This window comes from Sarcophilus harrisii, chromosome 2 (genome assembly GCF_902635505.1).
Source record: "Sarcophilus harrisii chromosome 2, mSarHar1.11, whole genome shotgun sequence".
NCBI classification, from domain to species: domain Eukaryota; kingdom Metazoa; phylum Chordata; class Mammalia; order Dasyuromorphia; family Dasyuridae; genus Sarcophilus; species Sarcophilus harrisii.
This window is the reverse complement of record NC_045427.1, coordinates 179,824,722-179,846,078: the sequence shown is the minus strand read 5'-3', so window position 1 is coordinate 179,846,078 and position 21,357 is coordinate 179,824,722. Positions and strand designations below refer to the sequence as shown.

Below are 21,357 nucleotides of genomic sequence, written 5' to 3'. Positions count from 1 at the left end.
CAGTGCACATTATATATTAAGAAGATGAACTAAGAATTTATCAGGAACCAGAGTAGGGAGCATGGTGAAGAACTTTTAGTGAAAACCAGGAAAGGGGAAAATGCAAACAAAATTATTCAGGGGGGTATTTTACTTCCTAGATTCTTAGTTTGTCTCCATGTCTTTGGTCTGTCCTTATTTTAATCCATTTTCCTCATAGATAGCAAAGTAATTTTCCTAAAATGTGGACATTATCATATTACCTTCCTACTCAATAAACTTTAGGGCTCCCTTTAGTTTTCCTTTCAGTGGATTCCCTTAAGAATCAAATATAAAATTCTTTTGTCCAAAATAAGAAATTTATTGGAAAAGTCTAAGGCATCATATAAAATTTCCATAAAATTTTTTGAGGGGCCTTGTTATACCCAATGAAGTATAAAGAATCAGGTTTGATATGTACCCACATTATGATGTAGAAGATGACTGATTTACCTTGAGGAGGCCTACAATGACATGCAGCCTCTGTCACTTGCAATGTGATCTTAGGCAAATCATTTAACATCTATAAGCCTTGGTTTCCACATCTATAAAATTGAGAGGTTGGAGTAGAACTCTAAAACCCCACTACCTCTGACAGTCTCTGTACAAATGTCTTCATTTAAAAATATCTAGCAGTGATATTGAGAGCAAAGTACTAGGCACATATAAAAAGTATTATTGGAAAATTGTCACAAAGTAGGGGCAAAAACTTAGCTAAACAACTGGATTCCTAAAGAATTGCTGTTGTTCAAATTGTGAAATATTATTTATTTCAATGCCAAAATTATTTTGCCCAGGGTGTGACTATATTAGTATTATGATTTATAATATAATATAATGCAGTACGGTAGTCTTGTGGCTGTAATATAGTATAATGTAATAGCAATGTGATTTTTTTTCAAAACATAAATAAGAATTCACATACACAAATGACAAATCACTTTAAGGAGTCACCTTCATCATTCTTACTGGGCGAAAACAATAGGAACATTACTCCAAACATTGCTACAACCGTTTATTGGGAATCTTCTTAAGAATCTGTGGGTATATTCAATGGTGACAAATCAAGCCTATTATTAGATTTTTTTTTTGGACAGAGCGATGTCTGGTGAATAAGGTAGGTGATCAATCTGAGTAATACATTCACAGTAGAGAAAGAAGGGTGATTATAAATCAGTGAAACTGAATTTCTTGTGTGGCTCATAAAATGGCTCTGCAGAACCTGCAAAGAAAATATGAAGCATGAGAAATATATAAAATAACCAAATTTATAGGGTAAAGAGATAACTATAGGGTTAGACAGTGTTGCAGAAATCACAGATTCACCATTAACCATAGATCACAAGATCAAAAAAGAAAAACAAAACAAAACAAAAAACAGAAAAAGGGACAGTGATAAAGCAAACAAAAAAACCATGGTTTTGGATGTTTGTACACAAATGTAAAAAACATGATTTTAAATCAAGAAGCAGCAAAGGTCTTAATGCATCAAGGACATAATAGTTGCATCATATTTCTCCTTGTTTTAGTGGCTATTAGAATATAACTATATTCTAATCTATAGTTTTGTTTTTGTTTTTGTTTATTTTGGGGTATCATATTTTAAGATGGAAAATGATAAACTGGTGAATATCCCAAGGAGGGCAAAAAGGATCCTAAAGAACTTCAATAATATACCACATGAGGATCAGTAGAAAGAAGTAGAGATGAATGCAGAGAAAAAAAAAAGATTTAGGGGGTCATGACAACTGTCTTTGAGTATTTGAGGGATTGTTCCATGGGAGAAGCATTAAGCATATCTATTTATCCCCAGAGGGTACAACCGACAGAAATCAGTAGACATTACAAAGAAATTTAGGATTGATCTCATTAAAATCTTTCTAGTAATTAGAGCTACTCAAAATCACAATGGATTATTAGGTGATATTTTTCACAGGAGGCCTTCAATAAAAGGTTATGTGATCATTTCTTTGAAAGGTTGTCAAAGGGATTCTCAACATGTAGGTTGAACTCAATGATCTCCGAGGCACCTTTGATCTCAGAGACTCTGAACATGATTAATTTTATTTCTAGAAGGGACACTGGAATTTGTTTTATCCAACTATTTCACCCTATTTCACAGGTGAGAAAATTAAAGTAGTTATATCTTTCCAAAAATTGTTTAAGTAGTGACAAAAAAGGTTAGACTTATTCATTGATTGCATACCTTACTAAACTTGGAGAATTGATTTAGAAAAACTTCATAAATCATTAAACTATAGAAATTTGATTTTTTTCCTCTCCTTTAGTTTTTATTCTCCTGATGATGATGATATATCCAGAGAAGATCCTGAAGAATTGTTTAACCTTGCCCTCTTCTTCCCCAAAGATGACAAACAAAATTTTAGGTTGGAAGTGAAAAGGAAACGAGAATCAGAGAATGAAGCAAATAATTTGATGAAGAGTCACAGACCTCTTACAGACAAAATATGTTATTAATTTTAATGAAATAAAGTTTCATTGTTATGGAATATTATTGTTCTGTAAGAAATGACCAGCAGGATGACTACAGAGAGGCTTGGAGAGACTTACATGAACTGATGCTAAGTGAAATGAGCAGAACCAGGAGATCATTATATACTTCAACAACGATACTGTATGAAGATGTATTCTAATGGAAGTGGATTTCTTTGACAAAGAGAAGATCTAACTCAGTTCCAATTGATCAATAATGGACAGAAGCAGCTACACCCAAAAAAGAACACTGGGAAATGAATGTAAAGTGTTTGCATTTTTGTTTTTCTTCCCAGGTTATTTTTACCTTCTTAATCCAATTCTCCCTGTGCAACAAGAGAACTGTTTAGTTCTGCACACATATATTGTATCTAGGATATATTGCCATATATTTAACATATATAGGACTGCTTGCCATCTAGGGGAGGGGGTGGAGGGAGAGAGGGGAAAAATCGGAACAGAAGTGAGTGCAAGGGATAATGTTGTAAAAAATTATCCTGGCATGGGTTCTGTTAATAAAAAGTTATTTAAAAAAAAAATAAATAAAGTTTCATATGGGCCTTTGCCTCTAGGATCAGATGAGATAAGATGTCAAATTTTTTTGCAAATTATAATACACTATATTAATGCCAGTGATTTCTACTACTTTTGAAATTGTGATTTCCTATATAGAGGAAGCCTGATCTTGACTTAGCATTTACTAAATGTTTATTCAATTGAATTGAAAGAGAATATATAATAGAAAGACCTGTGGTGAGGGATGGGAGAGAAGGACATGAACTGTTTCATAGAGAAGCATCACTTTTATTCAATCAGAAATTATATAATTATATATTTGAAATACTGCTTTTGATCTTATTTTTTAAAACACTAGTATTAACATTGTCTTTTTGAGAATATAATCTTCTCTTTGAAATTCTAGTCAGCATCTTGAAATTAAGCAAATAAGCTATGAATGTCTACTGAGTGCCCAGAATTGGTGCTACAAAAGAGCACTCCTCTGATGCTATAAAAGAGCAACATAAAATATAGTCTAATCATTCCTCATTCATGGGTACGAGATTAAATCTTAGTCATTAGTTTAGGAAAATTGTAAAATAAAAAAATTTGTAAATGAAATAAAAAATAGAAAAGATGTAATTTTTAATTAAAATAAGTATTTCGCAATGGTTTTATAGCTTGGTGGTATACTGCCTATTCTCATTAATCTTCCTGAACCACAACAACAAGCTAAATTCAGAGACTGACATCATCAGGTTTACTATAAATTCATGAATTGCTAATGGAAGATATTGAGCACAAATCAGAAAAGACAAGTTAAATGCATATATGAATTAATATCCACAGTGAAAACACCATGGGTCCCTAAAAGATTGAAATTATATATCATGAATACAATTGACAGTACTTCTACTCTCTAGAAACCATTTCCAAAGGTCTTGGGGGTTTTTTGATTCTTTATTTTTTGTTGTTTTGTTTTTCTTTTTCCTCAAGTCAATCAGGGTTTGCCTAGGATCACATAGCATCTGGTTTGATTTATTTTGTTTTAAATAGAGTTTTCAGTAAGAGGTGACAAACATCGAACTCCTAAACTGTGATTGTCATCCTCAGTGAGCTACACAATGTAGATAAACACAAATATATAAAATAATAAGGCATGGCTTTTATGTAACATTGTATTTCTGTCTTTTCGAAGCTATGGTATGTAAATATTGATCTTCATCTTTTAAAATGTATACTCCTTGAAGGCAGGAACTATCTTATCTTTATCTTTGCATTTCCAGGTGGCTAGTATAGTATCTGAGAGTAATAAGTACTAGTGGTTGATTGATTAATATATTGTTGGGATTGTTAAATGATATTATATAAGAATAAAATAGTACAGGCATTCATTTTATTATGTATGGATGTAATTCACATCAGTGAAGGAAGCATCTGTATCAATGAGATTATGGAATTATTTGTATATTCTCTTGTAATCTATGATATTCATGCTATTATAAAATGATTCAAAGTCACTTAGTTGATTTTGGGTTTGGGAATAATTGGCTTTATAGTTGAAGATCAATAAATTTCTTTTATCATCAGCAAAGACCAAGAAGATATTTTTACAACATGTTGGAAACATTAGGACATTTGTATTAAACTAATTTGGCCCGTTTAACCAATCATATATACAGTACTATGGGAAAAAATACAAGAAAAAACACAAAACTCATCTAACCCCATCTCTCCAATTAAATGGTCATTGTCCCAGTTTGAACCATTATCCTTACTTTTACCTGGACCACTGAGATGGCCTCATAATTTATTTCCCTGTCTCTAGTTTCTTCCTATCCCAATACATCATTCATATAACTACCATATATGTATACATACACACACACATATATGTGCGTGTGCATATAATTTAGGTGGCTGTCTACTGATTCTATGATTCCAAATTCTTCTATTTTCCACTTAAAAATCATTTAAAAGTTGATTTCAATCTATTTTTCTATTTGTTGTTGTTCAGTTTTTGATGTCCAAATCCTTGTGACCCCATCTGAGTGGTTTGTCATTTCCTTCTCCAACTCATTTTACAAATGAAGAACCTGAGGCAAACAGGCTTAAGGAATTTGCCCAGTATGACATAGTTATCAAGTGTCTGAGGCTGGATTTGTGCTTAGGAAGATGAGTCTTTCTGACTCCAGGCATAACACTCTTATCCATTGAACCACTTTGTTACCCTTTATAGAGATACTATATTATTCCCTTTCTTGATCCCTATATTCTAGACAAATCAGACTTCTTGCTGTTCATCTATCATGGCATTCCATTTCCTACACTTCTGCTTTTGTATAAGCTGTATCGATGCTTGGAATGCTCTTTTGTATCATATCTGCCATTTAGAATTCACGGCTTCATTTGAGGAAAGAATCAACATGTTACCATGCTGTAAAGTCAGAATCTAAGCTGAAATCCAGGCTTTCCTACTTAAACAATAGGACACTTTGTACAAAAGAATAAACTTTCCTGTGCCTGTTTCCTCATCTGGTTAGAGATTGGAGATTGGAGAATCTCTAAAGTTCCTTCTAGTTCTAAGAATATGATTTTAAAGGTCAGGTGAAATATCTTCTATCTGAAACCTTTCCTAATCCCTCCAATTATTAGTATTTACCTCATTCTGAAATTATTTCATATTTTCAATGAATATATTTTATATTTATTTGTCTGTTTACATGTTGCTTCTCCTTGGTAAAATGTAAGCTTCTTGAGGGCAAATGATAGTTTTCATTTTTTCATTTTGCAGTTTGCAAAATGGCTAGCATATTTTTTGTTGATGCTATCTTTCAGATCCATCTCATTGGAAACTCTCAGTAAGGAAACTCCTACTGATACAGATCTGCAATTTTTCTTTTTTTGTTTTTTTTGTTTGTTTGTTTTTTGCTTTTGTTTGCTGAAGCAATTGGGGTTAAGTGACTTGCCTAGAGTCACATAGCTATGAAATACTAAGTGTCTGAGATCAGATTTGAATTCAGGTCTTCCTGACTTCAGAGCTGTCCTCAGAGCTGAAATTTTTCTTTATCATGACTTTGAAAGGGTTGTCTAGAGAACCAGAAGTTACATGATTTATCCAGAGGTTTTATAGTCAGTTTATGTCAGAAGTGAAATTAACCCTGGTGTTTTTTGTAGCTACAGTTTCTAGTATACAAATTGTTGTTTTTCAGCCTTACTTCTCAAAACAGATTAATGACATCACAAGGGTGATATCTTGACTTACCTGTGAATTGGGTTTAAGTGAAGTAAGAAGTGTTCAGAGTCATAAGGCTTACTTTCTCTTCCAGAGTCCAGTGACAAAATAAAAATGACTGACAATGTTTCCAATGTACAGTAATTACTAAGTGTTGAATTTCATGTTGAAAACAATCTTGGGTATCAGATTCAAAATTCAGAAAGTTTCAGCCAGAATCCAAGACTTCAAAATTGGAAGAGAGTTCTATGGCCAATCAATCAAACCATTGAAGAAAGGAATCTTCACTCTATAACATATCTGAGAATTCCATCTTCTACTTGAACATCTCCAGTGAAAAGAAGAGTATACCTCCCAAGGCAATTTTTTCTAATTTTGGACAATTCTGATGGTTAAAAAGCTTTCCTGACTTCAAGCCTAAGTTCTATTCTTTTCATTTTCTAACCGTTGCTCTTAGTCTGCTTTCTGGGACCAAAGAGAATGGATCTAATCCCTTCTCCAGATCAGAGTCATTTAAATATTTGATCATAATTATCATACCACAGCTGATTCTTCTTTTCCCCAGAATAAACTTCTCTAGTTCCTTTAAGTAACTTTCATATGGCAGGTATGAGGTCCTTTTTCATCTTGGCTACCCTCTTCTAGATATTTACCATTGTATCTTCTTACAAAATTGTGGTATCTGGGAGTGAATACACTATTCCAAATGTGATATGAACAAGGTAGAATGCAGAATAAAATCTGCAAGTAAATTACCAACCATATAATTAAATGCTTACTCAGTGCCAAGCATTGTACTGGATGTTGGGAATAAAAACACAAAACTGAAACAGTCTCTGCCCTCAAAAATATTTGTATACTTGAAGAGGTACATCCTACATCTTACAAAGGGAGGTAGCATTTATATAAATAAATATAGATAAAATAAGCAAAAGGCAATTTTTTAAGGGAGACGTGTCAAAAATCAGGAAAGACTTCATATAGTATATCTTGAGCAGAGTTTTGAAGGAATTTAGAGACCCAAAAACGTCACCTTCAATTGAAAGTAAACAGGGAGGTCATATTACGCATGAGGTACAACCACAGAGATGGTAGATGGAATGTTGTATGGGAGGCATAGTAAAAAAAAAAAAAAAAAATCAGTTTGTCTTTACCAACAAGTATATGAAGGGGAATAACATGTAAAAAGGTAATGTATTCTTTTTAAAAAGAGTGGAAAAGTAGCTAAAACTAGGTTGTAAAAGGCTCTAACTGAAAGAGTAATCTATATTTTGATCCTAGAGGCAATAGAGAACCCTTTAAGTTTAAGTGGGTGGGATAAAGTTAGATCTTCACTCTGGGAAAATCACTGATAGCTCCAAGGAAGAGAGATTAAAGAGAAAAGAGATTCAATGAATAAAGATGAATCAGATTATTTCAGTAATCTTTGCAAAATATGTCTTATTCCTTGAATTCTGGGAATGTCTTTGTTATTTCAGTATGTCATCACAACATTTCCCTGATGTTATGGTTATTTTCAAGAACAAATGAACAAGATTTCTCTTAAGAAATCCTGGGATCATATTAACTTCAGTGGCTGCCACAACACATTGCAGCCTCATTTTAAGAGTTTTTAATCGACTAAAATTCTGTGATCTTTTTCAGGCAAAGTGCTGTTCAACTCTACTTGCCTCACTTTCACTCACCTACTGGTGAAGGTGATATTTTAAACCCACATCTTTTTATGATTGTCAGGATGCATATAGATCTCAAATGAGAAATGAGGGAAATTTGTATTATGATATGATGCAATTTCAGTGAATTTTCATTATATTTCATGGAAAGGCTAGTGGTCCAATTGTGTTACCAGACAACATCCTCTCTGCTTGCTTAGCTCTCTGATGAAGGGAAATTTTACCATTATAGTAATTACTTCTCAAGAAATCATTAATATAAGGAAAGAATTCACAAAAGTAAGTGGGAGAAATTTGGAGAACCTAAAATCTTCTGATTTGATGCACCATTTAGAAAAAAATTTTTTTTAAAAAAGGTAGACAGGGAAAAACGTTGAAGTACTACTAGACTTGAAGTCAGGAAGATTTTAGTTAGCTGTCTGTGGATAGGTAAATCATTTTACCTCTTGGTCTCAATTTTCTCTTCTGGTCATAAAAAGCCAATAATTATAGGGCTGACCTACCTTACAGACTTGTTGATCAAATAAAACAATATCTACACAACACTTTGCTAACTTTAAAACTTTCTATAAATGCTAGCTTGTTATTAATTGGTAGTATCATTTGGTTATGATAGCCAAAAGAAGCCAGGAGTAATCTTTGCCACCCTTCATAAATTAGGCAAAATACGCAAACCTTCATCATTTTTTAGTATTCTGTGCCATTTTCATCTCCACTCTACGAAGCATAAAATCCAAGGACTAGAATAAGATGCAGGCTGAGAGAGGATTTTCTTCTTCCATTTCAGGAATCAACATGTCTCTAGGACCTTGGCAGTGTATGTTCTCATGAATAATAATTTTGTGCTGGCATGCTATTTCTCAGCCTTCATGTTCAAGGCTGGCACAGAGGCATTCATGGTATGTCCTTAACAAATAACTGTCTTCCTTAGTTCTCACTGCAGTGACCTCATCAAACATCCCCACCCCCACCCCTGATGCCTACAATCCTGAGGGGCATTACTATTCTGCCAAGTGAATGATTTCACGTTCTTGACTGCTCAGTCATCTTTATGAAGTTTTTTCCCCCTACCAGACCCCTGGAATATTTTACATAATAGGTCCTTTAGAAAGACTTTCTTGTTGACTCAGCCTATCAAACAAGCAAACTTTCATCATCATGAGTGTCCCAAGCAAAGGTCCCATTCTTATTCCCTAGAGGGTTGACTAAAGAATTAAATTTCAAAGTCCAGAATAAATAATCATGAATCTTTTGAAGGCCAAGGCAGGTGGGTGGGAATTAGCTATATACCACTGAAAAATAACACAGGTCCTACCTCCTTTATATGTAGCTCCATTCTATAATCTCCCTAAGCCCTTTAGTCATAGGTTTTCTGTGGACCATCTTAGATTCAATACTAACCAGTATAATTGATTTGAAGGAACCACCTGTGGGAAGTGTAAAATCTTAACATCTGAGAATTGAAAACAACCCCACTTTTTTCCTTCCTTTAATAACCTGTAAATCAGAAGAAAAAGCATAGATATAAATCTTCAGCATGAGGGATGCCAACTATCTTTTCATGATTTACAGTACTTGTTCATAATTTTTCATAAGAACCAAGTTAAGGTTGTTTATGTCTAACATAGATAATATGCAACTTACGAAATTCTGCCCTATAATTATATAGTATCTACCTCCTAAAATTGACTTTATTCTCCCTAGTTATATGATTTTGTATCAATTATTCTTTCCTGTAATATTGTTAAATAGGTCAGTCTCTGTAGGATAGGGTAAACTACTCTCTGTAAAAGTACCTTGCTCACACAGCTTTCACAGGGCCAATAAATTGATGATTCAGCAATAGAACCATACTACTCATCAAATAATTACAGTATAATTATCTAATCCCTCAATTCAGGTAGGGAAAGGAAAGCTGAGATTTTTTTCCTTTCTTTTACATGTGGGAAAATGACACTTAATCTAGCTACAGTGTAGTAGAGGACTTAGATTCATATCCTGTCTCTGATGCTTTCTATCTAGGCCACTTAATATCTCCATGCTTCATTCATTTTCTTCAAATACAAAATAAAATGTTTGGACTAGATTGCTTTTACATTATCTTCTGCCTTCAGACCTGTGCTCCAATACCTTTCCTCAAAGTTACACAGTAAATCAATAGCCAAACCTGGTTTAGATTTCTGTTTTCCAGTTTCCACAGGACATGGGTCATTAGAGTTATTGATAAAAGTGACCTTAGAAGTCTAATTCCTCCATTGAACTAGGCCCAGACATATGGTTGTGGCTAGGAAGTAAATTAAAGGGAAGTGACCTCAAAGACCTTCTAATCTAATGTCTTCATTTTATGGATGAGGAAACTGAGGCCTATGAAGACTGAATGATTTCCTAAAGAATGAACAGTTAGCAAGTGTCACAGGCAGAATTCGAATCCAGGTTTCTGCTATGAGTCAATATTCTTTCATTTCACTCTTCCACATAGTTTCTAGATCATTAGTAACTTGTGTTACTGCTTCCTTATCTCCTTTCATGACATTTTATATTTCTGTTGCACTTATCATATTCATGTTTATTGTTTAATTTTTTATCTTATTCCATCATTTCCCACTATAAACTACTTGGAAGTAAAAACTCTATCTCATTTATCTTTGGAAAGGGCCATAACAAAATTGCAAAAGGTGCCAGGTATACCTGGAATTCAAATACAACCTTGAGAATGGAGATCAGGGAGAATTATGGAGACTGAATGTGGATCAAAGCAAAATATTTTCACCTTTTCATTGTTGTTGTTGTTTGTTTCTTTGTCTTTTTTTCTTTCTCATTCCCTCCCCTCCTTTAGATCTGATTTTTGCTGTACAGTATGATGAATATGGAAATATGTTTAGAAGAATTGCACATGTTTAATCTATATTGGATTGCTTGATGTCTTGGGAGGACAGAGAAGAGGAGAAAAATGTGGAACACAAGGTTTGGAAAAACTGAATGATGAAAAACTATCTTTGCATGTATTTGGAAAAATAAAATACTATGAAAAATAAAATGAAAAAAGTGGGGGAAAGAAAAAAAAAAAGAATGGAGCTCAGGATGAACCACTTACTCACTTAGAAGTTCAGTCTCCTCGATGTAAAATGAAGACAATAATTCTTGCAGAAATTATCTCATATATTTGTTGCAAAGAAAGTTTTTTGCAAACTCTAAAGAGAATTATTATTTTTAATATTTCCCTGAGCATTTAACACAGCACCTTGCCTATATTAGATTCTTAGTAAATGTTTGTGCTATGAATAAATAAATGAATACAGCTTTCTCTGAAAGACTGCTTTTATGGTGTCCCTTACTACAATCTTCAAATAAAAGGTTTTGTATTTTCATAGGTGCCTAATTTGCAAAAGTTGCAGTTGAAAGACTTTTCAAACAATAGCAAATTGTTTTACATTTGTAATGCTCCGTGCCTCAGTGAATTTTAGTTGCTTTAATGTCAAAACACAAAAGGCACAAAGCAGTCTTGCAATCAGAGAATCAGGGAATGAATAGAGTGGCATCATGGTGTTAATTCCAAAGCATTATAAATGGTTTGCAATGGGTTGAACCAGGGAATTCTGCAAAAGAGAAATGACCTTGTCAGATGTCTTTCTATGGCTAAGAAAATAGATTCAACAAAAGAGAAATCAGATAAATAGAATTCATTTTTGCAAATTCTTTACCAGTGAATTACAGACTAAGACAGGAGACAGAAAACAGCCCCCTAAACATTATTTGCCTTGTCTGCTTTACCCAAAAGATTTAAAATAAAACAGGAATCAAAGGGATTGTCTCTTCTAACCTCCTAAGGTGTTTGTTTTTCTTTTTACTATTTTTTTTTTGAGATAATATGAAGTTGCCTCCAACTCTGTATTTCCTTGATTGAGGAAAGGAGAAAAATTAGAAAGCCAGTGCATATGTATGGGATATGCTCAGAGTTGTCACCAATTTCAAGGCTTGCTGAATGACTGAAAACAAATCTGGGATTGTAGAATAATTTAGATAAGAAAAATTTATTAAGTACCCTTTAAATGCAAAATATATGTTTAAAACACATGAATGTATTCTACCAAGAATTCCAGAAAGGAGAATTTTAAATCAATACCTGCAGTGTTATATCGCAAAGGTTACCATTCTACATAAATACATATATAGAGGGGAAAGAATTTAACAAATATCTACTTCTTTTTCACATCTCAGAAGCTTTGACAGTATTACCACATAGTAAATTGCAGTTTTTCTAATTACTGTCTTTTCCTCTGCCTTCTCTCCTTTAAGTTAACATGACACCAAGTTTCTGATAAGCTGAAAAGAAACTTTATTCTTTTGGCTCATTAGTCAGTAGAAAGGTAATAACCATCCAATTATTCTATGAAGACTTCCTGATCAACAGGAATACTGCCCATGTGATTATAATTATGACTAGCCCATAAAGGTTAACAATGAATCATATTCTAACTCACCATATGGGTCACTGATTCCAATATCAGGTTGCAGAACACAAATATTTAAAAGTTCCAAATCCCAAGAACCTATAATGATGATTCAAAGGTGGGAAAAAGGATGGAGTACTGAGCATTAATTAGTAAGCGAGTCCTAATTAGAAAATCTATGTCATCGAGTAGCCATGTGATCCTGGACAAATAATTTACCTCTACGATGGTCTTAGGTTTTTTCCCCTGGTAGGTAAGAGGGTTGAACTAGGTGACAGTTATAATGAGGAGGAGGATGGAAGATAGTAATGATAAGCAGCACAAAAATATGTTCAGAGGCAGCATGGCCAAGGGATATAGAACCAGTGACTTTAAAATGAACTAGGTTCAAGTTTTCCCTCTCACATACAATGACTTTTGACCCTGGGCAAGTAACTTAAACTCTCAATGTCTCCAAACAAACCTTTAGATTGAAGAAGGATTACAATTCTACTTTGCTAAAGGGTAATTCACTTACCCAGAGGTCCTTTCACCAGTGAAATCATGGATACTGAAAATAGGAAATAAAAAATAGTGATTTATGATTTATAAAACCGCATCCTTACTGCAATTTTATAAATATAATTGGGAAATAATTAATGAAGGTTTAGTGCTCTGGAACATGTGCAGCATACTCTGTCTAATCCATTCTTCCAGCTAAATACTTGAGTAGCCTGTTGTAAGATATTTTCATTGAAGGATACTGCTTTTTCCTTCAGAACATGCATATGCATTTTATTACTGCTTTCTTTCCATTTTTGTGGTTGTTTTAGTAATCAGTTATCTCTGACTCTTTGCACCCCTTTTTAGGATTTTCTTAGCAAACATTCTGGAGTAGTTTGCCATTCCCTTCTCCAGTTCATTTTACAGATAGGAAACTAAGGCAAACAGGATTAAGTAACTTTCCCACAGTCAAACAGGGTCAAAGTTTAGATCTGAACCTAGATTTTTCTGACTCCAGGTCTGACTCTCCATTTAATAAGTTTACTGGCTGCCTCCTTCCTTTCTATATATCATGTGGACAAAAAAAAATCTATTGGTAAATTGTCAAGTCAGAACTATGTGCTTTTAAATGGCACCAATGTAATACACATAGTATACATAATAACTATGTATGCAAATGAAAAGAACACTTGTACACCAAAAAAAAATGTATATCAAAAAGTAAATGTAGTAAAATTATAAAGATCAAACAGGACTTGAATGAAGAGAGATAAGAAACATTGTACATGTTTTGGTGGCTTGTATCGATAAGTTGTGTGGATTTTTTCCCCCTACCAAAAAAATACTATCTGCCCCCCTAAACTTTCTGCCTTCCCTATTGCTGTAGAGGGTAACATCATTTTCCCAGTACTTCAGGCTTGTAACCTAGGAATCATCCTGGATTCAATGACTCTATATCTTGCTTTTTTCATGAACAAGATCCACCAAACAGACACTTTCTCTGGCTCTCCCTCATTCCTGGGATGTTTTCTGTCCTCTCCTTCAAGTGCTGACCTTTCTGTCTTTACTTAAATCCCAACTAAAATCATACTCTCTACAGAACATCTTCCCCAACCCCTCTTAATGACATTTCTTTCCCTTTTATCTATTTCTTATATATCCCGAACATCCCTCATTTTTTATATTTCTTTGAATGTTGTCTCCCCCATTAGATTTTAAGTTGTTTTAGGTCAAGGATTATCTTTTGTCTTCCCAGTATTTAGCATAGTGCCTAACAATGCTAAATTAATAATAAAAATAATTAATAAAAAATTAATAAATATTAAATGTTTGTTGCATTAATGAATGAATATGGGAAAGTTCTCTAGGAGGAGGACAGGGAGAGATACTTAAGATCATGATTTAAAAAACAGAAAATATCAATTAAAATCATTTTGAAAAATTTAAAAAGATTAATTATTCAAAGATCTTTTTCTTTCCTAGATTTTATTGAGGCAAGAACTGTCAAGCTTCTAAGTGGGTGAGAAAAATGTAATACAGGCATTATAAGAAATGTAAACCAACCTCTGTGACTGGAGCAAATAGAATCAAACCTGAGAAGTATAAGCCTCCTCCATATTCACAGTCCTCTTCCTCCCTCTGAAAGAAGATTAGTTGTTCTCTTCCTCCCCTCCTTCCTCTGGAATGTTAGAGAATATCTTCCAATACATTGATCTCATCAAAATGAATTTATTCAATTCTTAAGGAGTGGGTGGTCATTGAGATTGATTCTATTCAAGCCCTACCACACATCAGAGAATAAATCTTCAAAATGATGGACATAGCTACAGATAAGCTTAAGCACTTAGAAGCCAGTAGAGATTTACTAGACATGGGACCTCAACAACTTCCTGATGGGTAGATCCTTCCAATACCTCCCATTTTTCTAGCTGAATTTGGTAATGATCCAAAGAAACCCACAGTGTATTTTACAGATCCTTTCATCCTGGTAGAAGTTGATGAAAAACTTTATGGACAAGGAACAACAGACAACAAAGGACCTCTTTTAGCTTGGATTAATGTAGTGGTTGCCTTCAAAGCCCTAAACCAAAATATCCCAGTGAATTGTTCTTATTGACAAAACATATACATGAGTAATTTTTAAACATTGACCCTTGCAAAAGCTTCTGTTCCAACTTTTCTCCTCCTTTCCTCCACCCCCTTCCTTAGATGGCACCCATATATGTTAAATATGTTAACCTGGGAAGAAAAACATAAACGCAAGCAAACAACAGAAAGAGTGTAAATGCTATGTTGTGGTTCACACTTATTTCCCAGTGTTCTTTCACTAGGTGTAGCTGGTTCTGTTCATTACTGATTAATTGGAACTGCTGTGCATCCTCTTATCGTTGAAGATATACACTTTCATCAGAATTGATCCTCATATATTATAATATATAATGATCTCCTGGTTCTGCTCATTTCACTTAGCATCAGCTCATGTAATTCTCTCCAAGTCTCTCTGTATTCCTGCTGCTGGTCATTTCTTACAGAGCAATAATATTCCATAACATTCATACACCACAATTTACTTAGCCATTCTCCAATTGATGGGCATCCATTCAATTTCCAGTTTCAAGCCACTACAAAAAGGGATGTAACAAACATTTTTGTACATACAGGTCCCTTTCTCTTCTTTAATATCTCTTTGGGATATATATAATCCCAGTTGTAACACTGCTGGATCAAAGGGTATACACAGTTTGAGGACTTTCTGAGTATAGTTCCATTTTATCAAATGCTTTCTCTGAATCTATTGAGATGGTCATATGATTTTTGTTAATTTGAATACTGATATAGTCAATTATGTTAATAGTTTTCCTAATATTGACCTAGCCCTGCATGCCTGGCATAAATCCTATTTGATCATGGTGTATTATCCTAGGGGTGATTTTCTGAAATCTTTTTGCTAATATCTTATTTAAGATTTTAGCATCAATATTCATTAGGGAGATTGGTCTATAATTTTCTTTCTCTGTTTTCAACCTACCTGGTTTAGGTATCAGTACCATGTCTGTGTCATAAAAGGAATTAGGCAGGACTCCTTCATTCCCTATTTTTTCAAATAGTTTATATAACATTGGACTCAATTGTTCTTTAAATATTTGTTAGAATTCACATGTAAACCTATCTGGTCCTGGGGATTTTTTCTTAGGGAGTTGATTAATAGCTTGTTCTAGTTTTTTTTCTAAAATGTAACTATTTAAGCAACTTATGTCCTCCTCTGTTAGTCTGGGCAACCTATATTTTTGAAAGTATTCATCCATTTCATTTAAGTTATCAAGTTTATTGGAATAAAGTTGGGCAAAGTAACTCCTAATTATTGCTCTAATTTCATCTTCATTAATGGAAATTTCTCCCTTTTCATTTTTAAAACTAACAATTTGACTTTCTTCTTTACTTTTTCTAATCAAATTTACCAAGGGTTTATCTATTTTGTTGGTTTTTTCATAGAACCAACTCTTAGTTTTATTTATTAATTCAATAGTTTTATTTACTTTCAATTTTATTAATCTTTCCTTTTATTTTTAGAATTTCAAGTTTAGTGTTTGATTGGGGATTTTTAATTTGCTCCTTTTCTAGCTTTTTTAGTTGCAAGTGATTTCCTCAATTTCATGCAAGTTGGCTCTAGACCCATAAAATTTCCCCTTATTACCACTTTGGCTGCATCCCACACATTTTGTGGGATCTCATTATTGTCATTCTCTTGGGTGAAATTATTAATTGTGTCTATGATTTCTTGTTTCATCCATTCATTCTTTAGGATGAGATTATTTAGTTTCCAATTACTTTTTAGTCTACTTTCCCCTGGCTTTTTAATGGACGTAATTTTTATTGCATTGTAATCTGAAAAAGATGCATTGATTACTTCTGCCTTTCTGCATTTGAATTTGACGTCTTTATGTTCTAATATATGGTCAATTTTTGTATAGGTTCCATGAACTGCCAAGAAGAAAGTATACTCCTTTCTGTATCCATTTAGTTTTCTCCAAAGATCTATCATACCTAACTTTTCTAGTGTTCTATTTACCTCTTTAACTTCTTTCTTATTTATTTTGTGGTTTGATTTATCTAGTTCTGAGAGTACAAGGTTGAGATCTCCCACTGTTGTAGTTTTGCTGTCTATTTCTTCATGCAGTTCTCTTAACTTCTCCTTTAGGAATTTAGTTGCTATACAACTTGGTGCATATATGTTTAGTATTGATATTGCTTCATTATCCATGCTGCTCTTTAGCAAGATATAGTGCCCTTCCTTATCTCTTTGAATTAGATAAATTTTTGCTTTTGTTTGATCTGAGATCAGGATGGCTACCCCTGCTTTTTTATTTCACCTGAAGCATAGTAATTCTGCTCCAGCCTTTTGCCTTTGCTCTGTATGTATTGCCCTGCTTCAAGTATTTCCTGTAAACAACATATTGTAGGATTCTAGCTTTTAATGCAGTCTGCTACCCACCTCTACTTTATGGAGGAGTTTACTCCATTCACATTTATGGTTAAAATGATCAATTCTGTATTTCCTGCCATCTTGTTAATCACAGATTATGCTTTTCTCTGTTTTTCCCCTTACCCCTCTCCCCAGTATTAAACTTATGGGCACCACTTGCCTCACACATCCCTTCTTCTTTAGGATCCCTCCCTCTCCCTTAGATTGACCCCCCCACTTTTCCTAAAGCTTTCCCTTTTGAATTCTGTATTCCCTTCTATTTATCCTACCCCTTCCCTTTTTGTTTTTCTCCTCTCACTTTTCAATGAGATGAAAGAAGTTTCTCTGTAAACTGAATATGTCTAATATTTTCTCTTAGAGCCAATTGTGAGGAGAGTAAGATTCACATCGTGATCATTCTCCTCCCTTCTTTCCCTCAGATATAATAAGTTTCCTTTGTCCTTTCATGAGATGTAGTACCTCCACTTTTCCCTTTTTCTGCTACAATTTCCTTTTTACCTCTACATCCTTTTTTATATTATAACAGTAAACCAAAGTATACATGTATTCTTTATGTATACCCATAAAAGAAATACAGTTTTTAAGAGTTCTTTTTATATTTTTATGCTTCTCTTAAGTCTATATTTGGAGGTCAAACTTTTTGTTTAGCTCTGTTTTTTTTTCCTCAGAAATAAATGGAGTTCACCTATTTCATTGATTGTCCATCTTTTAAAGATGGACATTCTCTGGAAGAAAATGCTCAGTTTGGCTGGATAAGTTATTCTTGGCTGCATACCAAGTTCCTTTGCCTTTTGGAATCTGATTCCAGGCCCTTCAATACTTGAATGTAGAAGCTGCTAGATCTTGAGTGATCCTTATTGTGGCTCCTCAGTACTTGAATTGTTTTTTTCTGGCTGTTTGTAGTATTTTTTTTCTTTGGTCTGATAGTTCTAGAATTTAGCCACAATATTTCTTGGAGTTTTAATTTTGGGATCTCTTTCTGTAGGTGATTGATGAAATTCTTTCAATGTCTATTTTACCTTCTGATTCTATGACATCTGGGCATTTCTGTTTGATAATTTCCTGAAAAATAGTGTGTAGGCTCTTTTTCATCATGTATTTCAAGGCATCCAATAATCTTTAATTTGTCTCTCCTAGTTTTATTTTCCAGGTTGGTTCTTTTCCCCATTAGGTATCTTATATTTTTTTCAATTTTTTTCTTTTCTTTTCTTTTTTTTTTTTTGGTTTTGCTTGATTAATTCTTGTTGCCTTATTGAGTCATTCATTTCTATTTGTTCAATTCTGAATTTTAGTGTGTTATTTTCTTTATTTACTTTTTTTTTTTACTTCTTTTTGTATTTGTCCAATTGAATTTTTGAATGAGTTATTTTGTTCTATGGAATTTTTTTTTCCATTTCAAAAATTCTGGTTTTTAAGGAGTTATTTTCTTTTTACATTTCACAAATTTTGTTTAAGTTATTTTCTTTTTTTGTTTCATAAATTCTGTTTTTCTCAGAATTGCTTTCTTTTTCCAGTTTATCAAATCTATCTTTTAATGAATTATATGCTTTTTCCATTTCACTATATCTATTTTGTATTGCCTTTTCCAAACTTTGTTGCAAGGCTTTCATTTCCTTTCCCCATTTTTCTTCTAGCTGTCTTTTAAGATCCTTTTAAAATTCTTCTAGGAGAGCCTCGTGTGATAGGGACCAGATTATTTCAGCCTTTGGAGCTAGATCTGGAGACAATCTGCCTTTAGTCTCCTCAGGGTTTGAAATCTGTTCTCTTTCACCATAAAGGCTGTCAATTGCTAGAGTCCTCTTTAGTTTTTTACTAATTTTTTTTAAGTTAAGTTAAGGTCTGTCTTTAGAATGGGAGAGGTTTTCCAAACCACTGCAGCTGCGCTGGGTCAGTGCTGATTCACTGCTGGTGCTGGCTCTGTGACATGGAGTCATCAGCAATGCCCCAGGGACTCTGTGCAGTCTGTCCTGGTGTTTGTGGTCAGAGTCTGCTCAGTGACCTTGAGACTCCACTTCTCAGTTGCTCTGAGCTGTCTCTGCTCACGTTTGTAGTCAGTTGTCCATGCCTCACTGTCTCTCTCCCACTTCTGATTGAAACAGACCTTCTCTGGTCTGCTTCCTCCCACAAACTCTTTGCCCTCCAGAGGTTGCACCACCACACTGAGACTGCTCTGCCCTGGGGCTCTGCTCTGTCTACTCTGGTGTTTGTGGTCAACTGTGCTTCAGTTCCTCTCTCCCGTTTCTGATTGAAACAGATCTTTTCTGGTCTGTTTCATCCAGTAAATTCTCCCTCCTGTTACTCTGAGCTGTCTGTGCTGGCATTTGTATTGGTTGTCCTGGCTGTCTCCCTCCTGTTTCCAATTGAAACAGACTTTTTTTTTTTTTTTTTTTTTTTTTTTTTTGGTGATCTTTAAAATTATCTTCTGCTGATAATTTGTTGTACTCCCAATATTTATGGGTTCTACCCATCCAGAGCTAATTTAGATGCTGGATTTTGTAATTACTGTGAGAGTTGTAAAGAAGGTCAGAGAGAAAAGTGTGTGGTCTCCACCATCTTGGCTCCACCCCCAGTGAATATTAAATTTATAATTGAAGGAATGGAAGAGGCAGGTTAAATTTCATTACATGAGTTTGTCAGAAGAGAAAAAGATCATTTCTTACCTAGTGTTGACTACATTTTCATGTCAGACAGCCTGTGGATTAGCAAGAAGCCATCACTTACCTATGGAACCTGAGGAAACATATACTTCACTGGAGTTGAAATGCAGGGATCAAGATTTTCATTCAGGAAGTTTTGTGGCATCCTCAATGAGCCAATGGCTAATTTGGTTTCCCTTCTTGGAAGCCTGCTAGATTCTTCAGGTCATATTCTAATCTCTGGAATTTGTAATAATATGGCTCCCCTTTCAGAAGAAGAAATGAAAATGTATGAAACTATTGATTTGAACTTAGAATAATGTCAAAATAGTAACCAAAGTGGAAAAATTCCTATTTCACACCAAGGAGGAAATCCTCATGCATCTGTGGTAGTACCCATCTTTTTCTATCCATGAGAATGAAGGAGCAATTGATAAACAAGAACTAAAACAGTCATACCTGCCCAAGTAACAAGAAAATTTTCAATCTGCTTAGTGCTTCATATGAATATTTCTGTTGTGGAGACACAAGTGATAAAGCCCCTTGAAGATATATTCTCTCAACACAATAGTTCCAACAATTTAACTATGATACTGAGAGTCCCACCATGGGTGGCTAATTATGATTTTCAGTATGTGGCTGCAAGAAAAGCAATTAAAACAGTGCTTGGAGTAGATACTGATATCATATAAGATGGATCAACTATTCCAATTGCTAAAACAATCCAGGACATTATACAAACGAGTGTGATGATGCTACTACTAGGAGCTATTGATGATGGAGAACACTCTCAGAATGAGAAAATAAACAGGTACAACTATATAGAAAGATCCAAAGTATTTGCAGCCTTTTCTCTGGAGGTTGCTAAGATGCATTCATAACTTACTCAAACTTCCAACCCCAAGACTACTAAACTGGAGACCCTACTGGACAAGGATATCATCCAAATATAGGAAAAATTTCCTCTCTAGCCAAGAGATTGTTTAAATCGCTTCAATGAAAATATCTTGGGAAATTTTGCCAAATAATAAAATATTCTGAAAACAACAACAACCAAAAAAAAAAAAAAACCAACAACAACATAGGTTGCTTACTCTCCCTAAATAGGTTTATGTGAAGCCATAGGCTCATGATCTTTCTGCTTCTTCTGTTCCTATTCTATTTTCTTCTAACCTTAGCTAAAACAGTTTTAGACACAACAATCTAGGCTACTCTTTTGGAAGATTGGGAGAGGAAGCCATCAAGTTAGAAAAATTAGAGTCCATTCCAGAATTTGTGGGTAGCTATTGGGTGTGGGAGCAAGACCTGCAATTGGATTAACTCATCCATCATTTGTGATGCCTTCATAAGTATGGTATAATGGTGTGGATGAATAAAATTGTATGAA

At 34.0% G+C, this 21,357-nt stretch overlaps 1 pseudogene; it reads left to right on the top strand.

Annotated features, from left to right (window-relative positions):
- Nucleotides 1-14,534: 14,534 nt before the first annotated feature.
- Nucleotides 14,535-20,851, top strand: LOC100916075 (annotated as a pseudogene).
- The last annotated feature ends 506 nt before the right edge of the window (nt 20,852-21,357 follow it).